This window comes from Daucus carota, chromosome 3 (assembly GCF_001625215.2).
Source record: "Daucus carota subsp. sativus chromosome 3, DH1 v3.0, whole genome shotgun sequence".
Taxonomy (NCBI): domain Eukaryota; kingdom Viridiplantae; phylum Streptophyta; class Magnoliopsida; order Apiales; family Apiaceae; genus Daucus; species Daucus carota.
Genome location: NC_030383.2, coordinates 22837235 through 22857031, shown reverse-complemented (window position 1 = coordinate 22857031; position 19797 = coordinate 22837235).

Below are 19797 nucleotides of genomic sequence, written 5' to 3'. Positions count from 1 at the left end.
TCCAACTTCAATCTAGTCAATAATGAAGCTACAAGTTGTTTCCGGTCTCAAACGAGTCAAGAATGAAACTACAATTTGATTCCAATTTCAAACAATCGAAAATGAAGCTACAAGCTGTTTTCAACTTTAGACGAGTCTGGAATGAAGCTACAAGTTGTTTTCAACTTCAAACGAGTCTGGAATGAAGCTACAAGTTGTTTACAAATTCAATCTAGTCAATAATGAAGCTACAAGTTGTTTTCAGGCTCAAACGAGTCAAGAATGAAACTACAACTTGACTACAATTTCAAACAACCGAAAATGAAGCTACAAGTCGTTTTCAACTTCAAACGAGTCTGGAATGCAGCTACAAGTTGTTTCCAACTTCAATCTAGTCAATAATAAAGCTACAAGTTGTTTCCGGGCTCAAACGAGTCAAGAATGAAACTACAAGTTGATTCCAATTTCAAACAACCGAAAATAAATCTACAAGTTGTTTTCAACTTCAAACGAGTCTGAAATGAAGCTATAAGTTGTTTCCAACTTCAATCTAGTCAATAATGAAGCTACAAGTTGTTTCCGGTCTCAAACGAGTCAAGAATGAAACTACAATTTGATTCCAATTTCAAACAATCAAAAATGAAGCTACAAGCTGTTTTCAACTGCAAACGAGTCTGGAATGAAGCTACAAGTTGTTTCCAACTTCAATCTAGTCAATAATGAAGCTACAAGTTGTTTCCGGGCTCAAACGAGTCAAGAATGAAACTACAAGTTGATTCCAATTTCAAACAACCGAAAATGAATCTACAATTTTTTTTCAACTTCAAACGAGTCTGGAATGAAGCTACAAGTTGTTTACAACTTCAATCTCGTCAATAATGAAGCAATTAGTTGTTCCGGTCTCAAACGAGTCAAGAATGAAACTACAATTTGATTCCAATTTCAAACAATCGAAAATGAAGCTACAAGCTGTTTTCAACTTTAAACGAGTCTGGAATGAAGCTACAAGTTGTTTTCAACTTTAAACGAGTCTGGAATGAAGCTACAAGTTGTTTACAAATTCAATCTAGTCAATAATGAAGCTACAAGTTGTTTTCAGGCTCAAACGAGTCAAGAATGAAACTACAACTTGACTACTATTTCAAACAACCGAAAATGAAGCTACAAGTCGTTTTCAACTTCAAACGAGTCTGGAATGCAGCTACAAGTTGTTTCCAACTTCAATCTAGTCAATAATAAAGCTACAAGTTGTTTCCGGGCTCAAACGAGTCAAGAATGAAACTACAAGTTGATTCCAATTTCAAACAACCGAAAATAAATCTACAAGTTGTTTTCAACTTCAAACGAGTCTGAAATGAAGCTACAAGTTGTTTCCAACTTCAATCTAGTCAATGATGAAGCTACAAGTTGTTTCCGGTCTCAAACGAGTCAAGAATGAAACTACAATTTGATTCCAATTTCAAACAATCAAAAATGAAGCTACAAGCTGTTTTCAACTGCAAACGAGTCTGGAATGAAGCTACAAGTTGTTTCTAGAGATGGCAAAAAAACCCGATCCGAATGGATACCCGACCGTTTCGACCCGAATGGATCTTACCGAACCCGATATTTTGGATTTGGATTTGGATTTGGATTTGATTTTTAGACCCGAACGAGTTTGGATTTGGATTTGGATACTAGGTATTCCGTATCGAAACCCGACCCGAAATCCAAATCCGATCCAAACCCGATCCAAACCCGAAACCCGAAAAAAAATCCAAATATATATATGTATGTATGTATGTATGTATGTATGTATGTATGTATGTATGTATGTATGTATACTAATATACTTCTTTTCAATTTTAAATCTACTAAATTTTGTTTATATATAGAGTGTGAATGTATATATTCTTGGGTAGTGGCTTTTTTTTGTTTAACTAATGAGTTTCTTTAATATTTCATACTCCATATAGTGAAGATTCGTTTCAGAAATTATTAAATACGGTTCAAGATTTTATTAATGTGTAATACTTTATTATTAAAGTAGTTTAGTTTTAAATATAATGAAATTTAAGGGCGAAAAAATCAAAAATAAAAATTTTACAATACTTTATAAATTTCAGAATTTAGGTTTTGGATAAACCCGAACAAACCCGAACCCGATCCGAAACCCGTGGATTTGGATTTGGATTTGATATTTGAAACCCGATTGGATTTGGATTTGGATTTGGATTTTAAAAATAATTTGGATTTGGATTTGGATATCTCAAATATCCGAACCGATCCAACCCGTTGCCATCCCTAGTTGTTTCCAACTTCAATCTAGTCAATAATGAAGCTACAAGTTGTTTCCGGGCTCAAACGAGTCAAGAATGAAACTACAAGTTGATTCCAATTTCAAACAACCGAAAATGAATCTACAAGTTTTTTTCAACTTCGTCAATAATGAAGCAATTAGTTGTTCCGGGCTCAAACGAGTCAAGAATGAAACTACAAGTTGATTCCAATTTCAAACAATCGAAAATGAAGCTACAAGCTGTTTTCAACTTCAAACGAGTCTGGAATGAAGCTACAAGTTGTTTCCAACTTCAAACGAGTTTGGAATGAAGCTACAAGTTGTTTACAACTTCAATCCAGTAAATAATGAAGCTACAAGTTGTTTTCAGGCTCAAACGAGTCAAGAATGAAACTACAACTTGACTACAATTTCAAACAACCGAAAATGAAGCTACAAGTCGTTTTCAACTTCAAACGAGTCTGGAATGCAGCTACAAGTTGTTTCCAACTTCAATCTAGTCAATAATAAAGCTACAAGTTGTTTCCGGGCTCAAACGAGTCAAGAATGAAACTACAAGTTGATTCCAATTTCAAACAACCGAAAATAAATCTACAAGTTGTTTTAAACTTCAAACGAGTCTGAAATGAAGCTACAAGTTGTTTCCAACTTCAATCTAGTCAATGATGAAGCTACAAGTTGTTTCCGGTCTCAAACGAGTCAAGAATGAAACTACAATTTGATTCCAATTTCAAACAATCAAAAATGAAGCTACAAGCTGTTTTCAACTGCAAACGAGTCTGGAATGAAGCTACAAGTTGTTTCCAACTTCAATCTAGTCAATAATGAAGCTACAAGTTGTTTCCGGGCTCAAACGAGTCAAGAATGAAACTACAAGTTGATTCCAATTTCAAACAACCGAAAATGAATCTACAAGTTTTTTTCAACTTCAAACGAGTCTGGAATGAAGCTACAAGTTGTTTACAACTTCAATCTCGTCAATAATGAAGCAATAAGTTGTTCCGGGCTCAAACGAGTCAAGAATGAAACTACAAGTTGATTCCAATTTCAAACAATCGAAAATGAAGCTACAAGCTGTTTTCAACTTCAAACGAGTCTGGAATGAAGCTACAAGTTGTTTCCAACTTCAAACGAGTTTGGAATGAAGCTACAAGTTGTTTACAACTTCAATCCAGTAAATAATGAAGCTACAAGTTGTTTTCAGGCTCAAACGAGTCAAGAATGAAACTACAACTTGACTACAATTTCAAACAACCGAAAATGAAGCTACACGTCGTTTTCAACTTCAAACGAGTCTGTAATGAAGCTACACGTTGTTTCCAACTTCGATCGAGTCAATAATGAAGCTAAAAGTTGTTTACGGGCTAAAACGAGTCAAGAATGAAACTACAAATTGATTCCAATTTCAAACAATCAAAAATGAAGCTACAAGCTGTTTTCAACTTCAAACGAGTCTGGAATGAAGCTACAAGTTGTTTTCAACTTCAAACGAGTCTGGAATGAAGCTACAAGTTGTTTTCAACTTCAAACGAGTCTAGAATGAAGCTACAAGTTGTTTTCGTGCTCCAACGAGTCAAGAATGAAACTACAAGTTGATTCCACTTTCAAACAATCGAAAATGAAGCTACAAGCTGTTTTCAACTTCAAACGAGTCTGGAATGAAGCTACAAGTTGTTTTCAACGTCAAACGAGTCTGGAATGAAGCTACAAGTTGTTTCCAACTTCAATCGAGTCAATAATGAAGCTACAAGTTGTTTACGGGCTAAAACGAGTCAAGAATGAAACTACAAGTTGATTCCACTTTCAAACAATCGAAAATGAAGCTACAAGCTGTTTTCAACTTCAAACGAGTCTGGAATGAAGCTACAAGTTGTTTTCAACGTCAAACGAGTCTGGAATGAAGCTACAAGTTGTTTCCAACTTCAATCTAGTCAATAATAAAGCTACAAGTTGTTTCCGGGCTCAAACGAGTCAAGAATGAAACTACAAGTTGATTCCAATTTCAAACAATCAAAAATGAAGCTACAAGCTGTTTTCAACTGCAAACGAGTCTGGAATGAAGCTACAAGTTATTTACAACTTCAATCTCGTCAATAATGAAGCTATAAGTTTTTCCGGGCTCAAACGAGTCAAGAATGAAACTACAAGTTGATTCCAATTTCAAACAATCGAAAATGAAGCTACAAGCTGTTTTCAACTTCAAACGAGTCTGGAATGAAGCTACAAGTTGTTTTCAACTTCAAACGAGTCTGTAATGAAGCTACACGTTGTTTCCAACTTCAATCGAGTCAATAATGAAGCTAAAAGTTGTTTACGGGCTAAAACGAGTCAAGAATGAAACTACAAATTGATTCCAATTTCAAACAATCAAAAATGAAGCTACAAGCTTTTTTCAACTGCAAACTAGTCTGAAATGAAGCTACAAGTTGTTTCCAACTTCAATCTAGTCAATAATGAAGCTACAAGTTGTTTTCGGGCTCAAACGAGTCAAGAATGAAACTACAAGTTGATTCCAATTTCAATCAACCGAAAATGAATCTACAAGTTGTTTTCAACTTCAAACGAGTCTGGAATGAAGCTACAAGTTGTTTACAACTTCAATCTCGTCAATAATGAAGCTATAAGTTGTTCCGGGCTCAAACGAGTCAAGGATGAAACTACAAGTTGATTCCAGTTTCAAACAATCGAAAATGAAGCTACAAGCTGTTTTCAACTTCAAACGAGTCTGGAATGAAGCTACAAGTTGTTTTCAACTTCAAACGAGTCTGGAATGAAGCTACAAGTTGTTTCCAACTTCAATCGAGTCAATAATGAAGCTACAAGTTGTTTACGGGCTAAAACGAGTCAAGAATGAAACTACAAATTGATTCCAATTTCAAACCATCAAAAATGAAGCTACAAGCTGTTTTTAACTGCAAACGAGTCTGAAATGAAGCTACAAGTTGTTTCCAACTTCAATCTAGTCAATAATGAAGCTACAAGTTGTTTTCGGGCTCAAACGAGTCAAGAATGAAACTACAAGTTGATTCCAATTTCAAACAACCGAAAATGAATCTACAAGTTGTTTTCAACTTCAAACGAGTCTGGAATGAAGCTACAAGTTGTTTACAACTTCAATCCCATCAATAATGAAGCTATAAGTTGTTCTGGGCTCAAACGAGTCAAGAATGAAACTACAAGTTGATTCCAATTTCAAACAATCGAAAATGAAGCTACAAGCTGTTTTCAACTTCAAACGAGTCTGGAATGAAGCTACAAGTTGTTTTCAACTTCAAACGAGTCTGTAATGAAGCTACACGTTGTTTCCAACTTCAATCGAGTCAATAATGAAGCTAAAAGTTGTTTACGGGCTAAAACGAGTCAAGAATGAAACTACAAATTGATTCCAATTTCAAACAATCAAAAATGAAGCTACAAGCTTTTTTCAACTGCAAACTAGTCTGAAATGAAGCTACAAGTTGTTTCCAACTTCAATCTAGTCAATAATGAAGCTACAAGTTGTTTTCGGGCTCAAACGAGTCAAGAATGAAACTACAAGTTGATTCCAATTTCAATCAACCGAAAATGAATCTACAAGTTGTTTTCAACTTCAAACGAGTCTGGAATGAAGCTACAAGTTGTTTACAACTTCAATCTCGTCAATAATGAAGCTATAAGTTGTTCCGGGCTCAAACGAGTCAAGGATGAAACTACAAGTTGATTCCAGTTTCAAACAATCGAAAATGAAGCTACAAGCTGTTTTCAACTTCAAACGAGTCTGGAATGAAGCTACAAGTTGTTTTCAACTTCAAACGAGTCTGGAATGAAGCTACAAGTTGTTTCCAACTTCAATCGAGTCAATAATGAAGCTACAAGTTGTTTACGGGCTAAAACGAGTCAAGAATGAAACTACAAATTGATTCCAATTTCAAACCATCAAAAATGAAGCTACAAGCTGTTTTTAACTGCAAACGAGTCTGAAATGAAGCTACAAGTTGTTTCCAACTTCAATCTAGTCAATAATGAAGCTACAAGTTGTTTTCGGGCTCAAACGAGTCAAGAATGAAACTACAAGTTGATTCCAATTTCAAACAACCGAAAATGAATCTACAAGTTGTTTTCAACTTCAAACGAGTCTGGAATGAAGCTACAAGTTGTTTACAACTTCAATCCCATCAATAATGAAGCTATAAGTTGTTCTGGGCTCAAACGAGTCAAGAATGAAACTACAAGTTGATTCCAATTTCAAACAATCGAAAATGAAGCTACAAGCTGTTTTCAACTTCAAACGAGTCTGAAATGAAGCTACAAGTGGTTTTCAACTTCAAACGAGTCTGGAATGCAGCTACAAGTTGTTTCCAACTTCAATCGAGTCAATAATGAAGCTACAAGTTGTTTCCGGGCTCAAACGAGTCAAGAATGAAACTACAAGTTGATTCCAATTTCAAACAATCAAAAATGAAGCTACAAGCTGTTTTCAACTTCAAACGAGTCTGGAATGAAGCTACAAGTTGTTTTCAACGTCAAACGAGTCTGGAATGAAGCTACAAGTTGTTTCCAACTTCAATCGAGTCAATAATGAAGCTACAAGTTGTTTACGGGCTAAAACGATTCAAGAATGAAACTACAAATTGATTACAATTTCAAACAATCGAAAATGGAGCTACATGCTGTTTTTAACTTCAAACGAGTCTGGAATGCAGCTACAAGTTGTTTCCAACTTCAATCTAGTCAATAATAAAGCTACAAGTTGTTTCCGGGCTCAAACGAGTCAAGAATGAAACTACAAGTTGATTCCAATTTCCAACAACCGAAAATAAATCTACAAGTTGTTTTAAACTTCAAACGAGTCTGGAATGAAGCTACAAGTTGTTTCCAACTTCAATCTAGTCAATAATGAAGCTACAAGTTGTTTCCGGTCTCAAACGAGTCAAGAATGAAACTACAATTTGATTCCAATTTCAAACAATCGAAAATGAAGCTACAAGCTGTTTTCAACTTCAGACGAGTCTGGAATGAAGCTACAAGTTGTTTTCAACTTCAAACGAGTCTAGAATGAAGCTACAAGTTGTTTCCAACTTCAATCGAGTCAATAATGAAGCTACAAGTTGATTACGGGCTAAAACGAGTCAAGAATGAAACTACAAATTGATTACAATTTCAAACAATCGAAAATGAAGCTACATGCTGTTTTTAACTTCAAACGAGTCTGGAATGAAGCTACAAATTGTTTTCAACTTCAAACGAGTCTGGAATGAAGCTACAAGTTGTTTACAACTTCAATCCAGTAAATAATGAAGCTACAAGTTGTTTTCAGGCTCAAACGAGTCAAGAATGAAACTACAACTTGACTACAATTTCAAACAACCGAAAATGAAGCTACAAGTCGTTTTCAGCTTCAAACGAGTCTGGAATGATGCTACACGTTGTTTCCAACTTCAATCGAGTGAATAATGAAGTTAAAAGTTGTTTACGGGCTAAAACGAGTCAAGAATGAAACTACAAATTGATTCCAATTTCAAACAATCAAAAATGAAGCTACAAGCTGTTTTCAACTGCAAACGAGTCTGGAATGAAGCTACATGTTGTTTACAACTTCAATCTCGTCAATAATGAAGCTATAAGTTGTTCCGGGCTCAAACGAGTCAAGAATGAAACTACAAGTTGATTCCAATTTCAAACAATAGAAAATGAAGCTACAAGCTGTTTTCAACTTAAAACGAGTCTGGAATGAAGCTACAAGTTGTTTTCAACTTCAAACGAGTCTGGAATGAAGCTACAAGTTGTTTCCAACTTCAATCGAGTCAATAATGAAGCTACAAGTTGATTACGGGCTAAAACGAGTCAAGAATGAAACTACAAATTGATTACAATTTCAAACAATCGAAAATGAAGCTACATGCTGTTTTTAACTTCAAACGAGTCTGGAATGAAGCTACAAATTGTTTTCAACTTCAAACGAGTCTGGAATGAAGCTACAAGTTGTTTACAACTTCAATCCAGTAAATAATGAAGCTACAAGTTGTTTTCAGGCTCAAACGAGTCAAGAATGAAACTACAACTTGACTACAATTTCAAACAACCGAAAATGAAGCTACAAGTCGTTTTCAGCTTCAAACGAGTCTGGAATGAAGCTACACGTTGTTTCCAACTTCAATCGAGTGAATAATGAAGTTAAAAGTTGTTTACGGGCTAAAACGAGTCAAGAATGAAACTACAAATTGATTCCAATTTCAAACAATCAAAAATGAAGCTACAAGCTGTTTTCAACTGCAAACGAGTCTGGAATGAAGCTACATGTTGTTTACAACTTCAATCTCGTCAATAATGAAGCTATAAGTTGTTCCGGGCTCAAACGAGTCAAGAATGAAACTACAAGTTGATTCCAATTTCAAACAATCGAAAATGAAGCTACAAGTTGTTTTCAACTTAAAACGAGTCTGGAATGAAGCTACAAGTTGTTTTCAACTTCAAACGAGTCTGGAATGAAGCTACAAGTTGTTTCCAACTTCAATCGAGTCAATAATGAAGCTACAAGTTGTTTTCAGGCTAAAACGAGTCAAGAATGAAACTACAAATTGATTACAATTTCAAACAATCGAAGATGAAGCTACATGCTGTTTTTAACTTCAAACGAGTCTAGAATGCAGCTACAAGTTGTTTCCAACTTCAATCTAGTCAATAATAAAGCTACAAGTTGTTTCCGGGCTCAAACGAGTCAAGAATGAAACTACAAGTTGAATCCAATTTCAAACAACCGAAAATAAATCTACAAGTTGTTTTCAACTTCAAACGAGTCTGGAATGAAGCTACAAGTTGTTTCCAACTTCAATCTAGTCAATAATGAAGCTACAAGTTGTTTCCGGGCTCAAACGAGTCAAGAATGAAACTACAAGTTGATTCAAATTTCAAACAACCGAAAATGAAGCTATAAGTTGTTTTCAAGTTCAAACGAGTCTGGAATGAAGCTACAAGTTGTTTTCAACTTCAAACGAGTCTAGAATGAAGCTACAAGTTGTTTTCGTGCTCAAACGAGTCAAGAATGAAACTACAAGTTGATTCCAATTTCATACAACCGAAAATGTAGCTGCAAGTTGTTTTCAACTTCAAACGAGTCTGGAATGAAGCTACAAGTTGTTTACAACTTCAATCCAGTCAATAATGAAGCTACAAGTTGTTTTCGGGCTCAAACGAGTCAAGAACGAAACCACAAGTTGACTACAATTTCAAACAACCTAAAATGAAACTACAAGTCGTTTTCAACTTCAAACGAGTTTGGAATGAAGCTACAAGTTGTTTCCAACTTCAATCGAGTCAATAATGAAGCTACAAGTTGTTTACGGGCTAAAACGAGTCAAGAATGAAACTACAAATTGATTACAATTTCAAACAATCAAAAATGAAGCTACAAGCTATTTTCAACTTCAAACGAGTCTGGAATGAAGCTACAAGTTGTTTTCCAACTTCAATATAGTCAATAATGAAGCTACAAGTTGTTTCCAGGCTCAAACGAGTCAAGAATGAAACTACAAGTTGATTCCAATTTCAAACAACGGAAAATGAATCTACAAGTTGTTTTCAACTTCAAACGAGTCTAGAATGAAGCTACAAGTTGTTTACAAATTCAATCTCGTCAATAATGAAGCTATAAGTTGTTTCCGGGCTCCAACGAGTCAAGAATGAAACTACAAGTTGATTCCAATTTCAAACAAACGAAAATGAAGCTACAAGCTGTTTTCAACTTCAAACGAGTCTGGAATGAAGCTACAAGTTGTTTTTAACGTCAAACGAGTCTGGAATGAAGCTACAAGTTGTTTCCAACTTCAATCGAGTCAATAATGAAGCTACAAGTTGTTTACGGGCTAAAACGAGTCAAGAATGAAACTATAAATTGATTACAATTTCAAACAATCGAAAATGGAGCTACATGCTGTTTTTAACTTCAAACGAGTCTGGAATGCAGCTACAAGTTGTTTCCAACTTCAATCTAGTCAATAATAAAGCTACAAGTTGTTTCCGGGCTCAAACGAGTCAAGAATGAAACTACAAGTTGATTCCAATTTCAAACAACCGAAAATAAATCTACAAGTTGTTTTCAACTTCAAACGAGTCTGGAATGATGCTACAAGTTGTTTACAACTTCAATATCGTCAATAATGAAGCTATAAGTTGTTTCCGGGCCCCAACAAGTCAAGAATGAAACTACAAGTTGATTCCAATTTCAAACAATCGAAAATGAAGCTACAAGCTGTTTTCAACTTCAAACGAGTCTGGAATGAAGCTACAAGTTGTTTTCAACGTCAAACGAGTCTGGAATGAAGCTACAAGTTGTTTCCAACTTCAATCGAGTCAATAATGAAGCTACAAGTTGCTTACGGTCTAAAACGAGTCAAGAATGAAACTACAAATTGATTACAATTTCAAACAATCGAAAATGAAGCTACATGCTGTTTTTAACTTCAAACGAGTCTGGAATGCAGCTACAAGTTGTTTCCAACTTCAATCTAGTCAATAATAAAGCTACAAGTTGTTTCCGGGCAACGAGTCAAGAATGAAACTACAAGTTGATTCCAATTTCAAACAACCGAAAATGAATCTACAAGTTGTTTTCAACTTCAAACGAGTCTGGAATGAAGCTACAAGTTGTTTACAACTTCAATCTCGTCAATAATGAAGCTATAAGTTGTTCCGGGCTCAAACGAGTCAAGAATGAAACTACAAGTTGATTCCAATTTCAAACAATCGAAAATGAAGCTACAAGCTGTTTTCAACTTCAAACGAGTCTGGAATGAAGCTACAAGTTGTTTTCAACTTCAAACGAGTCTGGAATGAAGCTACAAGTTGTTTCCAACTTCAATCGAGTCAATAATGAAGCTACAAGTTGTTTACGGGCTAAAACGAGTCAAGAATGAAACTACAAATTGATTACAATTTCAAACAATCGAAAATGAAGCTACATGCTGTTTTTAACTTCAAACGAGTCTAGAAAGCAGCTACAAGTTGTTTCCAACTTCAATCTAGTCAATAATAAAGCTACAAGTTGTTTCCGGGCTCAAACGAGTCAAGAATGAAACTATAAGGTGAATCCAATTTCAAACAACCGAAAATAAATCTACAAGTTGTTTTCAACTTCAAACGAGTCTGGAATGAATCTACAAGTTGTTTCCAACTTCAATCTAGTCAATAATGAAGCTACAAGTTGTTTCTGGGCTCAAACGAGTGAAGAATGAAACTACAAGTTGATTCAAATTTCAAACAACCGAAAATGAAGCTATAAGTTGTTTTCAAGTTCAAACGAGTCTGGAATGAAGCTACAAGTTGTTTTCAACTTCAAACGAGTCTAGAATGAAGCTACAAGTTGTTTTCGTGCTCAAACGAGTCAAGAATGAAACTACAAGTTGATTCCAATTTCATACAACCGAAAATGAATCTACAAGTTGTTTTCAACTTCAAACGAGTCTGGAATGAAGCTACAAGTTGTTTACAACTTCAATCCAGTCAATAATGAAGCTACAATTTGTTTTCGGGCTCAAACGAGTCAAGAACGAAACCACAAGGTGACTACAATTTCAAACAACCTAAAATGAAACTACAAGTCGTCTTCAACTTCAAACGAGTCTGGAATGAAGCTACAAGTTGTTTCCAACTTCAATCGAGTCAATAATGAAGCTACAAGTTGTTTACGGGCTAAAACGAGTCATGAATGAAACTACAAATTGATTACAATTTCAAACAATCAAAAATGAAGCTACAAGCTATTTTCAACTTCAAACGAGTCTGGAATGAAGCTACAAGTTGTTTCCAACTTCAATCGAGTCAATAATGAAGCTACAAGTTGTTTTCAGGCTAAAACGAGTCAAGAATGAAACTACAAATTGATTACAATTTCAAACAATCGAAGATGAAGCTACATGCTGTTTTTAACTTCAAACGAGTCTAGAATGCAGCTACAAGTTGTTTCCAACTTCAATCTAGTCAATAATAAAGCTACAAGTTGTTTCCGGGCTCAAACGAGTCAAGAATGAAACTACAAGTTGAATCCAATTTCAAACAACCGAAAATAAATCTACAAGTTGTTTTCAACTTCAAACGAGTCTGGAATGAAGCTACAAGTTGTTTCCAACTTCAATCTAGTCAATAATGAAGCTACAAGTTGTTTCCGGGCTCAAACGAGTCAAGAATGAAACTACAAGTTGATTCAAATTTCAAACAACCGAAAATGAAGCTATAAGTTGTTTTCAAGTTCAAACGAGTCTGGAATGAAGCTACAAGTTGTTTTCAACTTCAAACGAGTCTAGAATGAAGCTACAAGTTGTTTTCGTGCTCAAACGAGTCAAGAATGAAACTACAAGTTGATTCCAATTTCATACAACCGAAAATGTAGCTACAAGTTGTTTTCAACTTCAAACGAGTCTGGAATGAAGCTACAAGTTGTTTACAACTTCAATCCAGTCAATAATGAAGCTACAAGTTGTTTTCGGGCTCAAACGAGTCAAGAACGAAACCACAAGTTGACTACAATTTCAAACAACCTAAAATGAAACTACAAGTCGTTTTCAACTTCAAACGAGTTTGGAATGAAGCTACAAGTTGTTTCCAACTTCAATCGAGTCAATAATGAAGCTACAAGTTGTTTACGGGCTAAAACGAGTCAAGAATGAAACTACAAATTGATTACAATTTCAAACAATCAAAAATGAAGCTACAAGCTATTTTCAACTTCAAACGAGTCTGGAATGAAGCTACAAGTTGTTTTCCAACTTCAATATAGTCAATAATGAAGCTACAAGTTGTTTCCAGGCTCAAACGAGTCAAGAATGAAACTACAAGTTGATTCCAATTTCAAACAACGGAAAATGAATCTACAAGTTGTTTTCAACTTCAAACGAGTCTAGAATGAAGCTACAAGTTGTTTAAAAATTCAATCTCGTCAATAATGAAGCTATAAGTTGTTTCCGGGCTCCAACGAGTCAAGAATGAAACTACAAGTTGATTCCAATTTCAAACAAACGAAAATGAAGCTACAAGCTGTTTTCAACTTCAAACGAGTCTGGAATGAAGCTACAAGTTGTTTTTAACGTCAAACGAGTCTGGAATGAAGCTACAAGTTGTTTCCAACTTCAATCGAGTCAATAATGAAGCTACAAGTTGTTTACGGGCTAAAACGAGTCAAGAATGAAACTATAAATTGATTACAATTTCAAACAATCGAAAATGGAGCTACATGCTGTTTTTAACTTCAAACGAGTCTGGAATGCAGCTACAAGTTGTTTCCAACTTCAATCTAGTCAATAATAAAGCTACAAGTTGTTTCCGGGCTCAAACGAGTCAAGAATGAAACTACAAGTTGATTCCAATTTCAAACAACCGAAAATAAATCTACAAGTTGTTTTCAAGTTCAAACGAGTCTGGAATGATGCTACAAGTTGTTTACAACTTCAATATCGTCAATAATGAAGCTATAAGTTGTTTCCGGGCCCCAACAAGTCAAGAATGAAACTACAAGTTGATTCCAATTTCAAACAATCGAAAATGAAGCTACAAGCTGTTTTCAACTTCAAACGAGTCTGGAATGAAGCTACAAGTTGTTTTCAACGTCAAACGAGTCTGGAATGAAGCTACAAGTTGTTTCCAACTTCAATCGAGTCAATAATGAAGCTACAAGTTGCTTACGGTCTAAAACGAGTCAAGAATGAAACTACAAATTGATTACAATTTCAAACAATCGAAAATGAAGCTACATGCTGTTTTTAACTTCAAACGAGTCTGGAATGCAGCTACAAGTTGTTTCCAACTTCAATCTAGTCAATAATAAAGCTACAAGTTGTTTCCGGGCAACGAGTCAAAAATGAAACTACAAGTTGATTCCAATTTCAAACAACCGAAAATGAATCTACAAGTTGTTTTCAACTTCAAACGAGTCTGGAATGAAGCTACAAGTTGTTTACAACTTCAATCTCGTCAATAATGAAGCTATAAGTTGTTCCGGGCTCAAACGAGTCAAGAATGAAACTACAAGTTGATTCCAATTTCAAACAATCGAAAATGAAGCTACAAGCTGTTTTCAACTTCAAACGAGTCTGGAATGAAGCTACAAGTTGTTTTCAACTTCAAACGAGTCTGGAATGAAGCTACAAGTTGTTTCCAACTTCAATCGAGTCAATAATGAAGCTACAAGTTGTTTACGGGCTAAAACGAGTCAAGAATGAAACTACAAATTGATTACAATTTCAAACAATCGAAAATGAAGCTACATGCTGTTTTTAACTTCAAACGAGTCTAGAAAGCAGCTACAAGTTGTTTCCAACTTCAATCTAGTCAATAATAAAGCTACAAGTTGTTTCCGGGCTCAAACGAGTCAAGAATGAAACTATAAGGTGAATCCAATTTCAAACAACCGAAAATAAATCTACAAGTTGTTTTCAACTTCAAACGAGTCTGGAATGAATCTACAAGTTGTTTCCAACTTCAATCTAGTCAATAATGAAGCTACAAGTTGTTTCTGGGCTCAAACGAGTGAAGAATGAAACTACAAGTTGATTCAAATTTCAAACAACCGAAAATGAAGCTATAAGTTGTTTTCAAGTTCAAACGAGTCTGGAATGAAGCTACAAGTTGTTTTCAACTTCAAACGAGTCTAGAATGAAGCTACAAGTTGTTTTCGTGCTCAAACGAGTCAAGAATGAAACTACAAGTTGATTCCAATTTCATACAACCGAAAATGAATCTACAAGTTGTTTTCAACTTCAAACGAGTCTGGAATGAAGCTACAAGTTGTTTACAACTTCAATCCAGTCAATAATGAAGCTACAATTTGTTTTCGGGCTCAAACGAGTCAAGAACGAAACCACAAGGTGACTACAATTTCAAACAACCTAAAATGAAACTACAAGTCGTCTTCAACTTCAAACGAGTCTGGAATGAAGCTACAAGTTGTTTCCAACTTCAATCGAGTCAATAATGACGCTACAAGTTGTTTACGGGCTAAAACGAGTCATGAATGAAACTACAAATTGATTACAATTTCAAACAATCAAAAATGAAGCTACAAGCTATTTTCAACTTCAAACGAGTCTGGAATGAAGCTACAAGTTGTTTTCCAACTTCAATATAGTCAATAATGAAGCTACAAGTTGTTTCTAGGCTCAAACGAGTCAAGAATGAAACTACAAGTTGATTCCAATTTCAAACAACGGAAAATGAATCTACAAGTTGTTTTCAACTTCAAACGAGTCTGGAATGAAGCTACAAGTTGTTTACAACTTCAATCTCGTCAATAATGAAGCTATAAGTTGTTTCCGGGCACCAACGAGTCAAGAATGAAACTACAACTTGATTCCAATTTCAAACAATCGAAAATGAAGCTACAAGCTGTTTTCAACTTCGAACGAGTCTGGAATGAAGCTACAAGTTGTTTTTAACATCAAACGAGTCTGGAATGAAGCTACAAGTTGTTTCCAACTTCAATCGAGTCAATAATGAAGCTACAAGTTGTTTACGGGATAAAACGAGTCAAGAATGAAAGTACAAATTGATTACAATTTCAAACAATCGAAAATGGAGCTACATGCTTTTTTTAACTTCAAACGAGTCTGGAATGCAGCTACAAGTTGTTTCCAACTTCAATCTAGTCAAAAATAAAGCTACAAGTTGTTTCCGGGCTCAAACGAGTCAAGAATGAAACTACAAGTTGATTCCAATTTCAAACAACCGAAAATAAATCTACAAGTTGTTTTCAACTTCAAACGAGTCTGGAATGATGCTACAAGTTGTTTACAACTTCAATATCGTCAATAATGAAGCTATAAGTTGTTTCCGGGCTCCAACGAGTCAAGAATGAAACTACAAGTTGATTCCAATTTCAAACAATCGAAAATGAAGCTACAAGCTGTTTTCAACTTCAAACGAGTCTGGAATGAAGCTACAAGTTGTTTTCAACGTCAAACGAGTCTGTAATGAAGCTACAAGTTGTTTCCAACTTCAATCGAGTCAATAATGAAGCTACAAGTTGTTTACGGTCTAAAACGAGTCAAGAATGAAACTACAAATTGATTACAATTTCAAACAATCGAAAATGAAGCTACATGCTGTTTTTAACTTCAAACGAGTCTGGAATGCAGCTACAAGTTGTTTCCAACTTCAATCTAGTCAATAATAAAGCTACAAGTTGTTTCCGGGCTCAAACGAGTCAAGAATGAAACTACAAGTTGATTCCAATTTCAAACAACCGAAAATGAATCTACAAGTTGTTTTCAACTTCAAACGAGTCTGGAATGAAGCTACAAGTTGTTTACAACTTCAATCCAGTCAATAATGAAGCTACAATTTGTTTTCGGGCTCAAACGAGTCAAGAACGAAACCACAAGGTGACTACAATTTCAAACAACCTAAAATGAAACTACAAGTCGTCTTCAACTTCAAACGAGTCTGGAATGAAGCTACAAGTTGTTTCCAACTTCAATCGAGTCAATAATGAAGCTACAAGTTGTTTACGGGCTAAAACGAGTCATGAATGAAACTACAAATTGATTACAATTTCAAACAATCAAAAATGAAGCTACAAGCTATTTTCAACTTCAAACGAGTCTGGAATGAAGCTACAAGTTGTTTTCCAACTTCAATATAGTCAATAATGAAGCTACAAGTTGTTTCTAGGCTCAAACGAGTCAAGAATGAAACTACAAGTTGATTCCAATTTCAAACAACGGAAAATGAATCTACAAGTTGTTTTCAACTTCAAACGAGTCTGGAATGAAGCTACAAGTTGTTTACAACTTCAATCTCGTCAATAATGAAGCTATAAGTTGTTTCCGGGCACCAACGAGTCAAGAATGAAACTACAACTTGATTCCAATTTCAAACAATCGAAAATGAAGCTACAAGCTGTTTTCAACTTCGAACGAGTCTGGAATGAAGCTACAAGTTGTTTTTAACATCAAACGAGTCTGGAATGAAGCTACAAGTTGTTTCCAACTTCAATCGAGTCAATAATGAAGCTACAAGTTGTTTACGGGATAAAACGAGTCAAGAATGAAAGTACAAATTGATTACAATTTCAAACAATCGAAAATGGAGCTACATGCTTTTTTTAACTTCAAACGAGTCTGGAATGCAGCTACAAGTTGTTTCAACTTCAATCTAGTCAAAAATAAAGCTACAAGTTGTTTTCGGGCTCAAACGAGTCAAGAATGAAACTACAAGTTGATTCCAATTTCAAACAACCGAAAATAAATCTACAAGTTGTTTTCAACTTCAAACGAGTCTGGAATGATGCTACAAGTTGTTTACAACTTCAATATCGTCAATAATGAAGCTATAAGTTGTTTCCGGGCTCCAACGAGTCAAGAATGAAACTACAAGTTGATTCCAATTTCAAACAATCGAAAATGAAGCTACAAGCTGTTTTCAACTTCAAACGAGTCTGGAATGAAACTACAAGTTGTTTTCAACGTCAAACGAGTCTGTAATGAAGCTACAAGTTGTTTCCAACTTCAATCGAGTCAATAATGAAGCTACAAGTTGTTTACGGTCTAAAACGAGTCAAGAATGAAACTACAAATTGATTACAATTTCAAACAATCGAAAATGAAGCTACATGCTGTTTTTAACTTCAAACGAGTCTGGAATGCAGCTACAAGTTGTTTCCAACTTCAATCTAGTCAATAATAAAGCTACAAGTTGTTTCCGGGCTCAAACGAGTCAAGAATGAAACTACAAGTTGATTCCAATTTCAAACAACCGAAAATAAATCTACAAGTTGTTTTCAACTTCAAACGAGTCTGGAATGAAGCTACAAGTTGTTTCCAACTTCAATCTAGTCAATAATGAAGCTACAAGTTGTTTCCGGGCTCAAACGAGTCAAGAATGAAACTACAAGTTGATTCAAATTTCAAACAACCGAAAATGAAGCTACAAGTTGTTTTCAACTTCAAACGAGTCTAGAATGAAGCTACAAGTTGTTTTCGTGCTCAAACGAGTCAAGAATGAAACCACAAGTTGACTACAATTTCAAACAACCGAAAATGAAGCTACAAGTCGTTTTCAACTTCAAACGAGTCTGGAATGAAGCTACAAGTTGTTTCAACCTTCAATCGAGTCAATAATGAAGCTACAAGTTGTTTACGGGCTAAAACGAGTCAAGAATGAAACTACAAATTGATTACAATTTCAAAAAATCAAAAATGAAGCTACAAGCTATTTTCAACTTCAAACGAGTCTGGAATGAAGCTACAAGTTGTTTTCCAACTTCAATATAGTTAATAATGAAGCTACAAGTTGTTTCCGGGCTCAAACGAGTCAAGAATGAAACTACAAGTTGATTCCAATTTCAAACAACGGAAAATGAATCTACAAGTTGTTTTCAACTTCAAACGAGACTGGAATGCAGCTACAAGTTGTTTCCAACTTCAATCTAGTCAATAATAAAGCTACAAGTTGTTTCAGGGCTCAAACGAGTCAAGAATGAAACTACAAGTTGATTCCAATTTCAAACAACCGAAAATAAATCTACAAGTTGTTTTCAACTTCAAACGAGTCTGGAATGAAGCTACAAGTTGTTTACAACTTCAATATCGTCAATAATGAAGCTATAAGTTGTTTCCGGGCTTTAACGAGTCAAGAATGAAACTACAAGTTGATTCCAATTTCAAACAATCGAAAATGAAGCTACAAGCTGTTTTCAACTTCAAACGAGTCTGGAATGAAGCTACAAGTTGTTTTCAACGTCAAACGAGTCTGGAATGAAGCTACAAGTTGTTTTCAACATCAAACGAGTCTGGAATGAGTCACCGTTTTAATATTTATGATTCGATCCACAGAGATTAAAATTATTCTCGCAACCTTAAATTAATAATCTAGGCGAATTAGAACAATATTTTGAAGGGGGTTTTTCTAAATTAAGTCTAAAATTAACAAATTAACTAATCTAATAACTATCACTTATCATAATTTAATCATCACTAATTATACTCAATATTAAGCACGGAAAGCGACTTGAAAGATATAAAACATGAAACAAAAGAAAAAAGAAAAGAAACCAAGTGATTTGACTAAAAGAATTTGTGGCCGCATCAAAACAAAACCTCAAACAAAACTTTAACTAAACAAACTTGTAGCTATTTTTGTTATAAAAAGAAAACAAAATTAAGCCTAAAATAAAAGTCACAGAAAACAAATTACGGCCGTAAAATCAGTTTTAACAACGACGCACTAGCTAGCTACTAAATGATTCTTCGAACACAGAACATGGACTGGGGAAAACAACACAGCACTGGGACACAAACTGGATGCACCGACTCAAAGCAAAACCCGGCAACTCAGCCATCAACAATCCAGACAAGATTTAAGCAAAAACAGAACTACAACTCACGATCAAAACTAAACCAGACTCGCTAATTTGACGAAACTACACAGGATCGAATGAGTACACTACAGAACAGCGAACTCGACTCTGCAAATTAAAGACGAAGACAAAAACTCGGTGAAATAGAATAAACGACTCAGTAAACTATCTCTAACAAAATCAAACCCAACAGCCATGAAAAACTCTACAAACAACCGCA